This window comes from Arachis hypogaea, chromosome 19, assembly GCF_003086295.3.
Source record: "Arachis hypogaea cultivar Tifrunner chromosome 19, arahy.Tifrunner.gnm2.J5K5, whole genome shotgun sequence".
NCBI lineage: Eukaryota > Viridiplantae > Streptophyta > Magnoliopsida > Fabales > Fabaceae > Arachis > Arachis hypogaea.
In genome coordinates this window covers 30,673,530-30,693,262 of record NC_092054.1, presented here as the reverse complement: position 1 = coordinate 30,693,262, position 19,733 = coordinate 30,673,530, and the positions used below count along the sequence as shown (strand labels likewise).

Sequence of the window (19,733 nt, the reverse complement as noted above, 5' to 3'; positions counted from 1 at the left end):
ACAATAACCAATAATAAGGCACACAATTGCAATTCCCCGGCAACAGCGCCATTTTGATAAACTATGAATGATTGATGGTTTAGAATTCACAATAAATTCTCGTTGCAAGTATAGTTTCTAAACCAAGCAATAATCCTTTCATACAAAAATTTGGTTGTCACAAGTAACAAAACCCAATAAAATTTATAACCGAAGTATTTAAACCTCGGGTCGTCTTCTCAAGGAATTGCAGGGAGGTGTGATTTATTATTGGTTATGAAAAAAGCGTATTTTTGGGTTTTTTTGAAATGTGGAACAAATAATTTAAATGGCAAGAAAAATAAATTAATAATTATAAAGAGAAAACTCTTGACAAGGTATGAGAACTGGAAATCCCATCCTAGTTATCCTTATCAGGTATGATGAGAATTGTTTACCGCTCCCACTTAGTTAACCCTTACTAAATAAAGGGAAGTCAAGTGGACCAATCAATTTGATCTTCAAGTCCTAGTCAACTCCTGTGGAAAGACTAGCTTTAGAGCGATCCAAATCAATCAGCGAGAATTCTAATTTTCAATCAACTGCTGAGTTTGACAACTCAAGTGTTACCAATTACTTAACCAAAGCCAATAGGAGAGAATTCTAAATTAAATTAAAAGCATCATAAATAGAATAAAATAATCATAAATTTGAAATACCTCAAATTATATTAAATAAAGAAATCAATTCTAACATGGAGTTCATAAGCCAAATTGAAAAGATAAATAACAATTAAAGTAATAGAATAAATAAAAGTAGAAAGTAAATTAAAGGAACATTGAACGTGGAATGAAGAGAAGTAGCCTAATCATAATAGAAATTCTAAATCCTAATCCTAATCCTAAATCCTAAGAGAGAGGAGAGAGCCTCTCTCTCTCTAAAAGCTATATCTAAAAGCCTAAAATTGTGTATTATGGAGTTGTATCTATCGTTGTTCCATGTCCTTATCGATTCCCCCATTCTATGGCTTTTATTTTGCGTTTCTGGACTTGGATTTGGGCTGAAAAAGGGCCCAAAAATCGCTGGGGGCGACTTCTGCAATTTACTGCACGTGGCGTCCGTCACGCGTGCGCGTGGGTCACGCGTTCGCGTCATTTGGAGTTTTTTCTTGTCATGCGTACGCGTCAGTCACGCGTTCGCGTCGTTTACGCGTGCGCGTCGCTTGCGTTTTTGCGCTAGGCACGCGTCCGCGTCGTCCATGCATTCGCGTCGCTGCCTTTTCTTCAAAACTCTATTTTTGTGCTTTTCTTCCATTTTTGTATATTTCTTTTCTGTCTTCTAAGCCATTCCTGCCCTATAAAGCCTAAAATTACTTAACACACAGATCACGGCATCGAATGGTAATAAGGATAATTAAATTTAATATTTTTAAAGCATAGGAAACATGTTTTCACATATATCATAAAATAAGGAAGGAATTATAAAACCATGCAAATCTTATGAATAAGTGGGTGAAGAATTGACAAAAACACTTATTTGAGCACAAGATGAATCATAAAATAGGGGTTTATCAGTTATGATATATGGATCCTTACCTTCGCGCTGAGCAAGCGCCACTCCTACCGCATAGTTAGATACGTCGCACATAATCTCAAACGGCCTACTCCAATCAGGCCCTCTCACAATAAGAGTTTGGGTTAAGGCAATCTTCAACTTATCAAATTCTTCCATACATTCTTCACTCAATTCAAACTCTACATCTTTTTACAACAGACGGGAAAGGGGTAGTGCAACCTTACTGAAGTCCTTAATGAAACACCGGTAGAAACCTGCATGACCAAGAAAAGAACGTACTTCTCTCATAGAAGAGGGGTAAGGTGATCCAGAAATAACATCAACCATGGCAGGATCAACAGATATACCAGTATTAGAAACAACATGACCTAGAATAATTCCTTGCTTTACCATAAAGTGACATTTTTCAAAGTTAAGCACAAGATTTGAACTAGCACATCTTTCTAATACTCTAGCAAGATTATCTAAATAAAGGTCAAAAGAATCACCATAAACACTAAAATAATCCATAAATACTTTCATACAGTGCTCAAGGAGATCTGAAAAGATGCTCATCATGCACCTTTGAAACGTAGCCGGTGCATTACATAAACCAAAAGGCATTCGTTTGTATGCATACGTTCCAAAAGGACATGTGAAAGTGGTTTTCTCTTGATCTTCCGGAGCAATATGGATTTAAAAATAACCGGTATCACCATCTAAAAAGCAATAATGTGATTTACCGGACATGCGATCAAGCATTTGATTGATGAATGGTAGTGGATAGTGATCCTTGCGAGTGGCCAAGTTCAAGCGCCTGTAGTCGATGCAAACTCTCCATGAATTCTGCACCCTTGTGGCCATGAGTTTCCCATTCTCATTCTTGACTATGGTGATGCCAAACTTCTTCGGAACTACTTATACCGGGCTAACCTACTCACTATCCGAGATTGGACAGATAATATCGGCGTCTAGTAGTCAAGTCCCTTCTTTCTTCACAACTTCTAGAATTGTGGGGTTCAACCGCCTTTGAGGTTGACGGATAGGTTTGGCTCCCTCTTCTAGAAAAATGTGATGCTCACAAACTTGGGGGGCTTATACCAACTATGTCTGCCAAACTCCACTCAATAGCTTTCTTGTTCCTTCGCAGTACATTAAGTAATCTTTCCTCTTGTTGGGAGGTAAGCTCCTTTGCAATGATCATCGGAAGCTTTTGATTTGCTTCAAGAGAAGCATACTTAAGGTGGGGGTGGAAGTGACTTCAATTCTATATTTAGCTCATGGCTTGGCACTTGATTATCCAGTAGCACCAAAAGTGGCAAGGTGTCTTCATCATATTCAGGAGAAAGATAGAATGGTGGACTTCGGCCACAATATCATCAATCATATCACACTGAAAGATAGAATGGTCTGGTAGATGCTTCATAGCCTCATCAAGATTGAAACTCACTGCTCTTCCATCAATTTCAAAGGAATAGGTACCTGAAAAAGCATCCAATTTTAACCGGGAGGTTTTCAAGAATGGCCTCCCAAGAAAGATAGATGATGGTCTTCCGGATTCATTAAGGGGAACCTCAAGAATGTAGAAATCAATTGAAAAAGTCAACCCCTTAATGCTCACTAAGACATCTTCCGCAATGTCAACCACCGAGATTATGTTTTTATCTGCCAAAACAAAATAGGTTGCCGACCTTTTCAACAGTGGAAGCTTCAATGCATTATAAACAGATAAAGGCATAATGCTTACACAAGCACCTTAGTCTCACATGCAATCAACAAATTGTATGCCACCTATAGTGCAAGTAACTAGACAAGGACCGAGATCACCATATTTCTTCGGTATAGCACTCATCAAAGTTGAAATTGAGCTATCCAAAGGAATAGTTTCTAGATCATGAATCTTCTCCTTATTCATGCACAAATTCTTTAGAAACTTAGCATACTTGGGAACTTGGTGAATAGTATAAAAAAGTAAAATAGTTACCTCAACCTTTTTGAAGATATCCACCATCTTGGGATCTAGCTCCACTTGCTTTTTAGTCCTCCTGGCTAGGTATGGAAAAGGAATTGGAATAGCCTCTTTTGAAACATTTTCTTCCTTAGAAACTCCATCCTTCAGTTGAGCAACTTCTTCTTCAACCACTATTGTACCTCATCCTCGTCTTCAACATCTTTTACCTCAACAACATCTTTATCTTGAGTGGCTTCTCTTGAGCTTGGCTTCTCGGGACTCCTCTCTTGCAATGTAGTGCCGAACCTCAAGGTGATGGCATTGATGTCACCCTTGGGGTTAGGTAAAGGTTGAGAGGGAAGTGCGCTAGAGCATGAAGGTTGAGTATTGGAGGTAGAGGGTGGGTCCATCCGGGATATAAGGGCTTGGAGAGTAGATGTGAGACCGGTGAAGCTAGAGGTAAGTGTGGTTTGAAGCTCTTTTTGCCCTTGAAGAATAGAGTGAAGCATGTCATCTTGGTTGGAGGAAGAAGGAGGGTAGGTATTTGGGAGACTTGTAGTTGGGTGAGTTGAGGTGCTTGAGCTTGTCTTTGGTGAGGTGGTTGGTACCGTTGACTTTGGTTTTGTTGTTGGTAAGGAAGGTTTTGTTAATACCAGTTTTGTTGGTAATTATTGTTCCACCTTTGGTTTGCACCATTGTCTCTTCCTCTTTGGTTGTAGTTACCCCCTTGATTATAGTTACTGCCTTGTTGATAATACCCTTGGTTTGGACGGTTGTAATAAGCATTGGTAGCCGCCAAGGTATTGTCCTCTTGAAGTCGTGGACATTCATCGGTATAGTGAGAGTAGCAAGCACAAATTCCACATACTCTTTGAGGGACTAACTGTTGACATTATTGTTGTTGAGGAGGTGGGGGTTGTTGTTGATTGAGTTGGAGTTGCTTGAGAATATTGGTCATCTCTCCCAAAGTCTTGGTGAGGACGAACTCAATAATAGAAGAAACTTCTGCAATAGCCTTGGGATGATTATTTCTTTGCCTTGCATGTTGGGTAGATTCGGCTAAATCGGTGATAAGTTGCCATGCTTCCGCCGCCGTTTTGTACTTTGTCATAGAGTCATTACTTGAAGCATCTAAAAGGACCTTATCTTGAGGCTTCATGCCTTGGCAAAAGTAACTAATAAGCACCAACTCGTCAATCATGTGATGGGGGGCACGAATCAAGGAGCTTCCTAAAATATTCTCAATACTCATAGAGAGTTTCTGATTCACCTTGAATGACGTAGGAGATTTCCTTCCTCAATCTATCCGTGACCTCCGGTGGAAAGAACTTATCCAAAAATTCCCTTCTAAGAAAATCCCAATTAGTGACAACATTCTCGAGTTGAGTGTAGAACCACTCCTTTGCCATTTTCTCAAGAGAAAATGGGAAAGCATATAACCAAATGGCAACCTCATCCGCACCATACCGCCTAGCAGTTGAACAAGCCGTTTGAAAGTCTCTAAGGTGCTTGATGGGATCTTGAGCGGGTAGACCATGGAACTTAGGAAGTAAATTAATCAATGCGGTCTTTAGCTCAAAATCGGCATTCAAATTCGGATGACGCGCTTGAAATGGTTGGAGAGTGAAATCTGGAGCTCCCGCCTCCTTGAGAGTGATCCTTCTAGGAGCGGCCATAGTATCGGTACCTAAATCAATGGAAGAGACATCAATAGATTTAGTGGGAGAGGAGTTAGTTTCTTCCTCAAATGACGCCTCGGATTCAACCTCGGGTAAGATTGGTGAATTGGGGAAAACCCCTTCACCACCCTCAGAGGCTAACCAACGCCGAGCTCGCCTAATTTGTGACACGGTTCTTTCAATTTTAGGATCAAATGGGGCTAAGCTTGGATCCGGTAATGAACGCGTCATTCAATAAAAGAAACATAGAGCCCATGGCAACAAAATATATTAAGCAAAATAACTAATAAATACTATTAATAACCAACTAGCACACAAATAAAAGATGCAATTATTCAAATATGAACATATTTACACCAACCAATAACATAGCACACATATGCAACTTCCCCGGCAACGGCGCCAAAACTTGATAAGCGGATAAATGTCGGTCAAGAATTACCAAAAAGTATTTTCCAAATCAACGCTGCAAAGTATACTCTCAACTGACGAGATTTTCGCTAGTCAAAGTTAAAATGTGTGTCATAATTAAATTCAATAACCGGGAGTAGAATCCCAGGTCGTTTCCCTAGGAGTTGACATAAGATGCAATTTATTGGTTTGGATTTCCTAGAGATTTTCGAAGTTGAGAACAAGAAAAATAAATAACTGGAAATTAGAGCAATAGATAACTATCAAGAATTGATAATTAATCAATATAAAAGGTCTTGGCTGGGGTGAGAATTGGAATTTCTATCCTTATTGTCTTTGCCAAGTGTGATGGTAAAGGCTCATTGCTCTCACTTAGTTATCCTCTAACGATTGAAGAAAAATCAAGTGAAACAATTAACTGTAACTCACAAGTCCTAGTCACTTCATAGAGAAGAACTAGAGTTGGTGAGTTTCAAGCTAATTAGCAATCTTCAATTACCAATCAACACTTGAATATAACAATTCAGGTGGCTCCAATTACTCAACTCCAAACTAAGCAAGGAAATCTATTCCATGATCATGGATGACATTTCCTCAAACACTTGGTGAGCAAAGATAAAAGATATGATAAAAACTAGAAAAATAACTTAATTCAAATTACCACTAAGAATAATCAACAAGAACTAAACAAGAAATAACAATAAATATGGGAATAACTCAATGCATTAACAAAATTTAAGAGTAACAAGATCCAAACATAAATTCAAGTAACTAAATTGAAAAGAGTACTAAAAGAATTAAAGAAAAAAACTATAAGAAAAATTACTAGAAAATGAAGGTAACAGCAGTGTCTCTCAAGATCCAATTGAAAATAAAACTAAGAATACTAAAAATGCTAGAGAGAAGTCAGAGTTTTTCTCACTAGAATTTCAAAAACTCAAAAACTAAGCTAAAGTGTAAGTGTCTCTGTCCCAGCTCCATTCCCTGCGTATTGTCTTTATTTTCGAGCTTGAAACTGGGCAAAAATCAGTCCAGAAATCGCCCCAGCGTATTCCCTTTATTACAGCACGTGACGCTCGTCACGCGTACGCATCAGCCACGCGTATGCGTCGCTTGGACTTTGCACAAGGTCACGCGTACGCTTCAGCCATGCGTACACGTCGCTTCCAGTTTCTCAAATCTTCAATTTCTTGTGTTCCTTCCACTTTAACATGCTTCCTCTTCATCTTCTATGTCATTTCTGCTCTATAAATTCTGTAATCACTCAACAAACGCATCACGCCATCGAATGGTAACAAGAGAGAATTAAAAATTAGTAATTTTTAGACCTAGGAAGCATGTTTTCAATCATAGTACAAAATTAGGAAGGAATCTTAAAAATATGCAAATTACATGAATAAGTGTGAGGATAGTTGACAAAATCCACTCGATTCGATACAAATTAAGTCACAAAATAGTGGTTCATCACCGATGTAACTTCTGATGCACTTTCCTGTAGTAGTACGAAGGCACAAATTCCTTTTCCATGAGGCGCTTCATAAGATCCCAAGTCTCTATAGGGTGATCATCATTCCGCTGTCTTATCTTTACTAGTTCATTCTACCAAAGCAAGGCATAGTTAGAAAATATAACTACTGCCAAACCAACCTTCTTTGCCTCAAAGTAATTATGACAAGCAAAAATTCTTTTCACCTTACGTTTCCACTCCAAATAAACTTCAGGATCATTTCTCTCTTTGAATTGTGGTATTTTCATCTTGGTGGCATTGATATTGCTATCTTGACTTTTGTTTCGAGGTGTTATATAGCTCCATCAAAGTCATCATCAGAAGGTACATGATTCTGACGCCAATTCCAAAAAGTTTTTTGTTTAGTATTCTTGGACAATGTTTATGTCACCTCTTGTCTCCATGTTTCCAATTCAGTCAAGCGATTAGTTAAGTGTTGAATGGTCATTTGCATCAACTCCATGTCAACTAAAGTATCTTTTGAATGCGCCGCCATAACAATGAATCTGTAACAAAAATATTATAAAAAAGACCTCATAATCACTCTCTCACGTGTTTCACTCAAGGATGGATACTCGTGTTTATTCTCAAAATTAGCTTTTACCATCTATTGAATGCACCACTCTTATTTTTTACCACTCTTGAATCTTTTTTCTTGTTTCACTTTAGAAATTAAATAAAATAAAAAAATAGAGAGAATTCGACACCATGAAAAGAGGAAAAGACTGAAAAAAAGGACAAAGACACAGAATATGATGATGATGATGATGAATTATCTAAAGATTTTTTTTAGGTTTTCTTTTTTTTTTTTTTTGAGCTTTTTTAATGATAACACAACTCTTTTTTTTTGTACTGAATGCTTTTGTTTTACACTAAATGTTCTAATTTAACTTGTACAAAAAGTTGAATTAGAAGATAATGGTAAGAGATTCTTCAAAGAAACCTAATGTTATGGAGAACAAAAGGAAACCACGAATAGTAAGAAAATAATAAACAATAAAAGAGACAATAACAAGAAGAAACAAAAAAAAGATGAAGAAAGATACAAAGATGGACAATGGTCGATGCAGGGAATGACGCCGATTTTTTCTTTTATTAGGATAAAGAAAAACAAATATAGATTAATAATGATTAATCTAATACTTAAAATCTGATACCAAATGATACAAAACGTAACCCAAACTAAGATGGAAAATCAAAGAAAGAGACTCCTCTACGTCAATTTGATTTTCTAATGCAATAGTTAAGAGAATCACTCTACCTCTCCTGTTTACACCCAAATTTTTCAAAGAAACTCAAAAAAATTTTCATTCATCAAAATTAAGAAAAAAGGTGGCTACCAAGTTTTAGAGTATTTTTATACCTCTTAAGTTTAAAATCCTAACTCATAAGTTCACTAAAATAAAAATGGGTCAAATCATAATTAGACCTAAAACAAACAAAACAAACAAAACAAATAAAACAAACTAAAATAAAATAAATACTAAGAAAATGATGTCTATTTAATTCATCTTGACTAACGAGAGTCTTCAATGCATCTTGTAAATAGTAAGATGTTTGACTTTCCATAATCGTTAATCATTGTCTTGTCCAATTCTTGATACATATTCTGAACAAATGATTTAGTCATATTTGTAAAATCTTTTTTTATTCTCTTAGTTGTTGCTCTATAATTGGACCAATTGGTATATACTTTTCAATTTGTCCCACTAAATTCGTATCAATAACAATAAGTATAGTGTAAGATTAGTCAAGATATATAATAGATTTATTTTTTTTAACCAATAGATTTTCTATTTGAGTATTCGAAATAGTAAAGCACATCTTTTATGAATTATTTGTGATAAAAGATATTTTAGAGAAAAATGCACTAAATTTCTCATATTTATGTTATATATTTTATAAATTACTTAATAATTATTCAATCATTTAATTAAAAAATCAAATATGATTTCTAATAATAATAATAATAAATAAGTTAGATAGATAAATAGAACATATAAGTAGAGTTGTAAAAGTTGCATTGGATCGGTCGAACACCAGTGAATTGGATCTCTAACTGATTTGATCCAATTTTAAAATTACTTAAGGATAAGAATCGGTAAGAACCGATTAAAATCAATCCAACTGAATCAGTTGAGAGAAAATTTTAAAATTAATGAAGATGTGGTTTTTATCCGAGTCCTCCTTATTATTACATGCTCCCCTTACTACTAAATTATGTTATTCCTTGTTATTTTGTATACTAATTATTAATTATATAGTAAAAACATACAATAATTTTTTTAGATATTATTTTAATTTTATATTCATTTATATTAAAATTAATTATATTTTTTATTATTTATAATTATTAATATAAATATTATTAAACATGTATAAATAAGTATCAAATATTTTTATTAATTATGATATAATTATTTTTTTTATGATTATATGATATTTATTAATATTATTTTTCAATAAATACATATAATATATAATAATATAATAAATATAAATTAATTATTTAGTTATTAAAATAAAAAATAGTTATGTTAATATAAAAATAAAATTAAAAAAAATTTACTATGAAAAATACTAAAATTTTATATACTTATTTAATAATAATCGAATTGTAGCTTGTTGATTATAATTTGTTAAAATTTGATTGTTTCTAAATATTAGTGAACATATGTATTTTAAATTTTAATTTTAAATTTTTAATTATTTTTTATTTTTTATTTACGTAAGACTAGTTCAACTAATAATTTATTGATTGAACCAATAAATTAATAAACTAGTAACCTAACTGATTCGTCACCAGTTCGATTCTGATAATTATAGATAAAAGTAAAAAATCCTTTATTCAACTACTTTTTAAATAATTTTTATTTAATTTATGTTTGAAAACTAATCATCAAAATATATATGTAGTTTATTAGTAATATTAAAATTAAATAGAAAAATATAAACTTCAACTAAATAAATTTATTAATAAAATATTTTCACAATGTTCTGTTTTTAATTAAGTTAATTAATATATAAGATCTTGCTAATATGTATTCTAAAGACATGTTTTAAGAATTAATTATGATAGATGTATATCAAAATTAAGTAATTAACTATTAGTATAAAATATATATTAAAATATAAAATATACATTAAAAATAAGTTAAACTATATATATATATATATATATATATATATATATATATATATATTAGTAATTAATTTTAGTATCTAATTTTGATGTGCATAGCATTTTTGTTTAAAAAAATTATAAAATTTTTATTAAAAGTAATTAAAAGATAAGCTATTTTATAATTTCAATGTATTGAATATACTAAAAATTTAAAAGATTTATTTTTACACTTTTAAAACGTGTTTTTAAGGTACAGAATAGTTAAATTTATTAAATAAAATAAATTTTTGACACAAAATTTAATAAGATAAATTTTATTTTAATGTAAAAACAAACACAATTTTACAATGGAACACATGTATATATAAATATATATTTTTTGTACATTTTAAAAAGACTAGTAAAAATACCTGCTCCCACAAATTTAAAGAAGATCCGTTCCTAATTATTAGTATACCTTGAGAATTAAAATATCTAACACTTTAAATAAATTACTTTTAAAAATACTTAAAAATAAAAAATCATTCATATATGAAAATATAATTTTTAATATAAATAAAATATATTTATTATTTTAACATATATATTTTTTAAGATTATCTAAATTTTTTCCTATCATTACTTCCCGTATCACGTTTGCAGTTGAAACGTGTACTTCTTCAACAGCCATCTCCCGACGAATAGGATATTGTTAAAGACAAATCGTTGAGCTACACACACCATCTCCAAATCGGCAAAAAGTCCTCTGGTGGTAAGGGTGTTGATGGCTCGGGCGGTCTGAAGATTTGGTCCAGTCCCAAATTTTTTAAAGGACTAATTTAGTGTAATTTTGTCGGGGTCTATCTAAAATCAGCCAAAGTGTTTTGAGCTTATTTAATACACCAAAAAATTTGAACTATTAGATTAGATTGATAAGCAATCTAATGGTTAGAATTTAATTTATAAATAACTTATTAAGAATTACACTAAAGGATAACAAGTCTTTTGATATTATAAAATTCCCTCATATAGAATTTGAGACCCAAACTCTCGTTTCTGCAATTCTGCTGCTTGCTACCGGAAGACCTTCGTGACCATGGTGTTTCTTGCTCTACGCTCTTCTGCACCAGGTGCTTTCCTGTTTAAACCCAATTTCTCGTTTTCATCCAAATTCTCCTGATTCTCTGTTTTTTTCTTCTGATTTCACCGAATTCCTTTGAATTCGTTTCAGACGCAGTGCCTCTTCAGTTCTTCCGAGATCCTCCTCCGCGCCATGACTCTCCCTGCACGTCTACTCTCCACTAGCTCAGATCGAATTTCCAGATTTTAAGAGGTAAAATTGTTCAAATAGTGTCTACATTTATGTGGTTGTTTAATATTTTCTGTTATTAGTTTTATAATGATTTTGTTTTCTAGATTGTGGCTCCAGTAATTCTGGTTGATGAAGAGATTGGCCTTGAACGAGGTGGAAGTCAGTCGGATCGCATGTCATCATTATCTATGCAGAACCCTGACATCCTAAGTGTTAATAAACTTTTAGAATTGGTAAAAGTTTATACACTTTTATATTTAGGGCTAGATGATTGGCTATTTGATTGTTTTTTCTACTGTTAAAGATATGCTAAGAGAATTATCGTATGGGCAGGTTTTGGAAACTGTACGGCAAGTGGCAAGTCTCTCCATTTCTTCAGCTCCAGTACCTTATGACCAAATGAAGAACTAATGTGAGGCACTTGTTACAGGAAAACAACAGAAGATGTCAGTTCTTCAAAGTTTCAAACACCAGCAAGAGACTAGAGCGCTTGTTCTTTCAAGTGATTATGAAATAAAAGTTCCCCCTCTGGCAACTAAGGATAGGATGTTTTACCATAATGCAAAAGAACAAAGTTTTCTTCAGGATTTGTTGCTGAATGTTCTCATTAGTGTTTTGGTAGCTTTAGAGTATGTGCTTCATTATCAGGATTCACACCCAATGAGAAAACTTTCTATGTATTTAGATGATGCTCTTAACTTAGTATTATTTAAAGTTTCAACTGATCCAATTAATTAAGAGATGATTTATACAAAGTTAATTGAGGTATATGTAGAGGTCATGAATATTCTATAGACATGATTCACAATAGGATAATATGGTGTTATGTGATGGCAGTATCTACTTAGTGGAAGATTTTGGTTTTATTGTTGCATAGGTGCAGTAGCCAATAGGCAAGGCATGTAGTTAATTTATTTATTTATTGCTATTATGTGTTGTGTTTCTAATATCAAAATAATTGTGTGTATATATTTTAATTTGTAGGGCAACAATCAAACCATTGATCTTTCATTTTTAGTACTCTTTTCATTATATATGTGGTTTTTTGGATCGAATATTGAGAATTTATTCTGCAGAATGATTAGATTTACCATAGATAAATTTTTGCTGTATACTTAATTTATTGAAACTAATTTTTAAACAAGAATGCTTGTCTTGGGGAAGCATTTTTTAAAAGAGCCACTATTATATATTTTCAACTTACCAGTATCAGTCCACCCAAGTGTATTATTTTATTCCTATGCACTTTGGTGCACGAAATTGTGATGTCCAGGCTCGAACAATCCCTGGTAATGGCTTCAAAGCATGGTGCTCTGATCTTAATTCATAATTGTCACAACTTCGATACAACTAACCAGCAAGTGCACTGGGTCATCCAAGTAATACCTTACGTTAGTAAGGGTCGAATCCCACGGAGATTGTTGGTATGAAGCAAGCTATGGTCACCTTGCAAATCTCAGTCAGGCGGATATAAAATAATCATGGAGTTTTCGAATATTATATAATAAAATAGGGATAGAGATACTTATGTAAATCATTGGTAGGAATTTCAGATAAGCGAATGGAGATGCTTTTCGTTCCTCTGAACCTCTGCTTTCCTGCTATCTTCATCCAATCAGTCTTATTCCTTTCCATGGCTGGCTTTATGTGATACATCACCACTGTCAATGGCTACTTTCGATCATCTCTCGGGAAAATGATCCAATGCCCTGTCACGGCACGGCTAATCGTCTGGAGGCATCACCCTTGTCAATGGCTTCATCTTATCCTCTCAGTGAATAATATGCTCACGCACCCTGTCACGGCACGGCTATTCATCTGTCGGTTCTCGATCATGCTGGAATAGGATTTACTATCCTTTTGCGTCTGTCACTAACGCCCTGCAATCGCGAGTTAGGAGCTCGTCACAGTCATTCAATCATTGAATCCTACTCGGAATACCACAGACAAGGTTTAGACTTTCCGAATTCTCTTGAATGCCGCCATCATTCTAGCTTACGCCACGAAGATTCTGGTTGGGAGATCTAAGAGATACTCATTCTAGCTTAATTCATGTAGAACAGAAGTGTTTGTCAGGCACGCGTTCATAGGGGAGAATGGTGATGAGCGTCACACATAATCATCACCTTCATCACGTTCTTGAGTGCGAATGGATATCTTAGAAGCAAAATAAGAAGAATTGAATAGAGAAAACAGTAGTACTTTGCATTAATCTTTGAGGAACAGCAGAGCTCCACACCTTAATCTATGGAGTGTAGAAACTCTACCGTTGAAAATACATAAGTGAAGGTCCAGGCATGGCCGAGATGGCCAGCCCCCTAAAGCGTGATCACAGGATCAAAATACAATCCAGGATCTAAAGATGGTCAAAAAGATGTCTAATACAATAGTAAGAGGTCCTATTTATAATAAACTAGTCACTAGGGTTTACATGAGTAAGTAATTGATGAATAAATCCACTTCCGGGGCCCACTTGGTGTGTGTTTGGGCTGAGCCTAAGTGTTGCACGTGCAGAGGCCATTTGTGGAGTTGAACGCCAGTATTTGTGCCAGTTTGGGCGTTCAACTCTGGTTTTGGATCCTTTTCTGGCGCTGGACGCCAGATTTGGTCAGAGAGCTGGCGTTGAACACCAGTTTACGTCATCTATTCTTGGCCAAAGTATGGACTATTATATATTGCTGGAAAGCCCTGGATGTCTACTTTCCAACGCAATTAGAAGGGCACCATTTCGAGTTCTATAGCTCCAGAAAATCCACTTTGAGTGCAGGGAGGTCAGAATCTAACAGCATTAGCAGTCCTTCTTCAACCTCTGAATCTGATTTTTGCTCAAGTCCCTTAATTTCAGCCAGAAAATACCTGAAATCACAGAAAAATACACAAACTCATAGTAAAGTCCAGAAATGTGAATTTAACATAAAAACTAATGAAAACATCCCTAAAAGTAACTAGATCCTACTAAAAACATACTAAAAATAATATCAAAAAGCGTATAAATTATCCGCTCATCACAACACCAAACTTAAATTGTTGCTTGTCCCCAAGCAACTGAAAATCAAATAGGATAAAAAGAAGAGAATATACTATAAATTCCAAACTATCAATGAAACATAGCTTCAATCATATGAGCGGGACTTATAGCTTTTTGCCTCTTGAATAGTTTTGGCATCTCACTTTATCCATTGAGGTTCAGAATGATTGGCATCTATAGGAACTTCAGATTTCGAATAGTGTTATTGATTCTCCTAGTTTAGTATGATGATTCTTGAACACAGCTATTTTATGAGTCTTGGCCGTGGCCCTAAGCACTTTATTTTCCAGTATTACCACCGGATACATAAATGCCACAGACACATAATTGGGTGAACCTTTTCAGATTGTGACTCAGCTTTGCTAAAGTCCCCAATTAGAGGTGTCCAGGGTTCTTAAGCACACTCTTTGTTTGCTTTGGACCTTGACTTTAACCGCTCAGTCTCAAGTTTTCACTTGACACCTACACGCCACAAGCACATGGTTAGGGACAGCTTGGTTTAGCCGCTTAGACCAGGATTTTATTCCTTTAGGCCCTCCTATCCACTGATGCTCAAAGCCTTGGGATCCTTTTTATTTGCCCTTGCCTTTTGGTTTTAAGGGTTATTGGCTTTTTCTGCTTGCTTTTTCTTTTTCTTTCTATTTTTTTTTCTATTTTTTTCGCCTCTCTTTTTTTCTGCAAGCTTTGTTCTTTGCTGCTTTTTCTTGCTTCAAGAATCATTTTTATGATTTTTCAGATTATCAAATAACATGTCTCCTAGTCATTATTCTTTCAAGAGCCAACATATTTAACATTCTTAAACAACAACTTCAAAAGACATATGCACTGTTCAAGCATACATTCAGAAAACAAGAAGCATTGTCACCACATCAATATAATTAAGCTAAGTTCAAGGATAAATTCAAAACTCATGTATTTCTTGTTCTTTTGAATTAAAACATTTTTCATTTAAGAGAGGTGATGGATTCATAGGACATTCATAACTTTAAGACATAGTTACTAACTACTAATGATCATGTAATGAAGACACAAACACAGATAAGCACATAACATAGAAAACAAAAAACAGAAGAAATAAGAACAAGGAATGAATCCACCTTAGTGATGGTGGCGTTTCCTTCTTGAGGAACCAATGATGTCCTTGAGCTCTTCTATGTCTCTTCCTTGTCTTTGTTGCTCCTCCCTCATTGCTTTTTGATCTTCTCTTATTTCATGGAGCATGATGGAGTGCTCTTGATGTTCCACCCTTAGTTGTCCCATATTAGAACTCAATTCTCCTAGGGAGGTGTTGATTTGCTCCCAATAGTTTTGTGGAGGAAAGTGCATTTGAGGCATTTCCGGAATCTCATGGTGATGAGCTTCATACGCCTCTTGAGCTCCATGAGTGGGCTCTCTTGCTTGCTCCATCTTTTTCTTAGTGATGGGCTTTTCCTCTTTAATGAGGATATCTCCCTCTATGTCAATCCCAGCCGAATTGCATAGGTGGCAAATGAGGTGAGGAAAGGCTAACCTTGCCATGGTGGAGGACTTGTCAGCCACCTTGTAGAGTTCTTGAGGTATAATCTCATGAACTTCCACCTCTTCTCCAATCATGATGCTATGGATCATGATGGCCCGGTCTATAGTAACTTCAGACCGGTTGCTAGTGGGAATGATTGAGCATTGAATAAACTCCAACCATCCTCTAGCTATAGGCTTGAGGTCCAATCTTCTTAGTTGAACCGGCTTGCCTTTGGAGTCAATCTTCCATTGAGCTCCTTCTACACATATGTCCATAAGGACTTGGTCCAACCTTTGATCAAAGTTGACTCTCCTTGTGTAGGGGCGTGCGTTCTCTTCCATGTATGGCAAGTTGAACGCCAACCTCACATTTTCCGGACTAAAATCTAAGTATTTTCCCCGAACCATTGTAACATAGTTCTTTGGATCCGGGTTCTTACTTTGATCATGGTTCTTGGTGATCCATGCATTGGCATAGAACTCTTGAACCATTAGGATGCCGACTTGTTGGATGGGATTTGTTAGAACTTCCCAACCTCTTCTTTGAATTTCATGTCGGATCTCCGGATACTCATTTCTTTTGAGTTTAAAAGGGACCTCAGGGATCACCTTCTTCTTGGCCACAACATCATAGAAGTGGTCTTGATGGGCTTTGGAGATGAACCTTTCCATCTCCCATGACTCGGATGTGGAAGCTTTTATCTTCCCTTTCCCTCTTCTAGAGGATTCTCCGGTCTTAGATGCCATCAATGGTAATGGAAAAACAAAAAAGCTATGCTTGTACCACACCAAACTTAGAATATTGCTCGCCCTCGAGCAATAAACAAAAGAATAGAAGAAGAAGAAATATGGAGAGGGAGAGGGAGATGTGGTTTCGGCCAAGGAGAGTGTAGAGGGGTGTGTTGTGTGAATTTGATGAAGAATGGAGGTCTTTATATAGGGAAGGGAGGGGGGTTAAGGTTCGGCCATATGGGTGGGCTTGGGTGGGAAATTGGTTTTGAATTTTGAAGGTAGTGGAGTTTATGAGGTAGGTTTATGGGGAAGAGTGGATGGATGTGAGTGGTGAAGAGGTGATGGGGAAGAGGGTTTGAGGTGATTGGTGAAGGGTTTTTGGGGAAGAGTGTTTATGGGGTTGTGTGAAAGAGAGTGGTGAGAAGAAGTGAGTGGAGGTAGGTGGGGATCCTGTGGGGCCACAGATCCTGAGTGGATCCTGTGGGGTCCATAGATCCTGAGGTGTTCAAGGAATTACATCACTGCACCCATTAGGCATATAAAAATGCCTTTGTACCCAACTTTGGGCGTTCAGCGCCAGGTTGGTGGCCATTTTGGGCGTTCAACGCCCATTTGTGTGCCATTTCTGGCGTTGAACGCCAGAACCATGCCTGTTCTGGCGTTCAGCGCCCAGAAGCTGCCCATTTTGGGCGTTCAGCGCCAGAACCATGCTCTGTTCTGGCGCTGAACGCCAAACAGATGCTCCTCCAGGGTGTGATTTTTCTTCTGCTGTTTTTGATTCCGTTTTCAATTTTTCTATTTATTTTGTGACTCCACATGATCATGAACCTAAGAAAACATGAAAAACAATGAAAATAAAAGTTAGATAAACATTGGGTTGCCTCCCAACAAGCGCTTCTTTAATGTCAATAGCTTGACAGTGGGCTCTCATGGAGCCTCACAGATGTGCAGAGCTTTGTTGAGACTCTCCAACACCAAACTTAGAGTTTGGATATGGGAGTTCAACACCAAACTTAGAGTTTGGTTATGGCCTCCCAACACCAAACTTAGAGTTTGACTGTGGGGGCTCTGGTTGACTCTGCTTGGAGAGAAGCTTTTTCTGCTTCCTCTCCATGGTTGCAGAGGGAGATCCTTGAGTTTTAAACACAAGGGAGTTCTCATTCCATGGAAGGAATATTTCACCTCTGTCAACATCAATCACAGCTCTTGCTGTGGCCAGGAAAGGTCTTCCCAAGATGATGGATTCATCCTCTTTCTTTCCAGTATCCAGGACTATGAAATCAGTAGGTATGTAAAGGCCTTCAACCTTTACTAACACGTTCTCTACTTGTCCATAAGCCTGTTTTCTTGAACTGTCTGCCATCTCTAATGAGATTTTAGCAGCTTGCACCCCATAGATTCCTAGTTTCTCTATTACAGAGAGGGGCATGAGGTTTATTCCTGAACCAAGGTCACACAGAGCCTTAAAGATTATGGTGCCTATGGTGCAGGGTATTATGAACTTTCCAGGATCCTGTTTCTTCTGAGGCAATGTCAGTTGATCCAGATCACTTAGTTCATTGATGAACAAGGGAGGTTCAACTTCCCAAGTATCAATGCCAAATAATTTGGCATTCAGCTTCATGATTGCACCAAGAAACTTGGCAGTTTGCTCTTCAGTAACATCCTCATTCTCTTCAGAAGAGGAATACTCATCAGAGCTCATGAAGGGCATAAGGAGGTTCAATGGAATCTCTATGGTCTTTAGATGAGTCTCAGATTCCTTTGGTTCCTCAGAGGGAAGCTCCTTATTGATCACTGGACGTCCCAGGAGGTCTTCCTCCTTGGGATTCACGTCCTCTCCTCTCCTCACAGGTTCGGCCATGGCGCTTATGTCAATGGCCTTGCACTCTCCTTTTGGGTTCTCTTCTGTATTGCTTGGGAGAGTACTAGGAGGGATTTCAGTGATCCTTTTACTCAGCTGGCCCACTTGTGCTTCCAGATTTCTAATGGAAGACCTTGTTTCATTCATGAAACTTACAGTGGCCTTAAATAGATCAGAGACTAGATTTGCTAAATTAAAAGTATTTTGTTCAGAGTTCTCTGTCTGTTGCTAAGTTGATGATAGAAAAGGCTTGCTATTGCTAAACCTGTTTCTTCCACCATTATTAAAGCCTTGTTGGGGCTTTTGATCCTTCCATGAGAAATTTGGATGATTTCTCCATGTTGAGTTATAGGTGTTTCCATAAGGTTCACCTAAGTAATTTACCTCTGCTATTGCAGGGTTCTCAGGATCATAAGCTTCTTCTTCAGGAGAAGCCTCTTGAGTACTGTTGGATGCAGCTTGCATTCCATGCAGACTCTGAGAGATCATATTGACTTGCTGAATCAATATTTTATTCTGAGCCAATATGGCATTCAGAGTATCAACTTCAAGAACTCCCTTCTTCATAGGCGTCCCATTACTCACAGGATTCCTTTCAGAAGTGTACATGAACTGGTTATTAGCAACCATGTCAATGAGTTCTTGAGCTTCTGCAGGCGTTTTCTTTAGGTGAATGGATCCACCTGCAGAAGTGTCCAGTGACATCTTTGATAGCTCAGATAAACCATCATAGAATATATCCAGGATGGTCCATTCTGAAAGCATGTCAGAAGGACACTTTTTGGTCAACTGTTTGTATCTTTCCCAAGCTTCATAGAGGGATTCACCTTCTTTCTGTCTGAAGGTTTGAACATCAGCTCTAAGCTTGCTCAGCTTTTGAGGAGGAAAGTACTTGGCTAAGAAAGCCGTGACCAGCTTATCCCAAGAGTTCAGGCCGTCTTTGGGTTGAAAATCCAACCATAATCTAGCTCTGTCTCTTACAGCAAAAGGGAAAAGCATGAGCCTGTAGACTTCAGGATCTATTCCATTAGTCTTAACAGTATCACATATCTGCAAGAATTCAGTTAAGAACTGAAAATAATCTTCAGATGGAAGTCCATGAAACTTGCAGTTCTGCTGCATCAGAGAAACTAA

At 36.3% G+C, this 19,733-nt stretch overlaps 1 non-coding gene across 1 annotated transcript; it reads left to right on the top strand.

The window, feature by feature from the left end:
- The first annotated feature begins 19,358 nt into the window (after positions 1-19,358).
- LOC112780672 (small nucleolar RNA R71) lies at positions 19,359-19,466 on the top strand. The gene has a single exon (XR_003191493.1). It is a non-coding gene; the product is annotated as a small nucleolar RNA R71 (small nucleolar RNA).
- Positions 19,467-19,733: the final 267 nt, after the last annotated feature.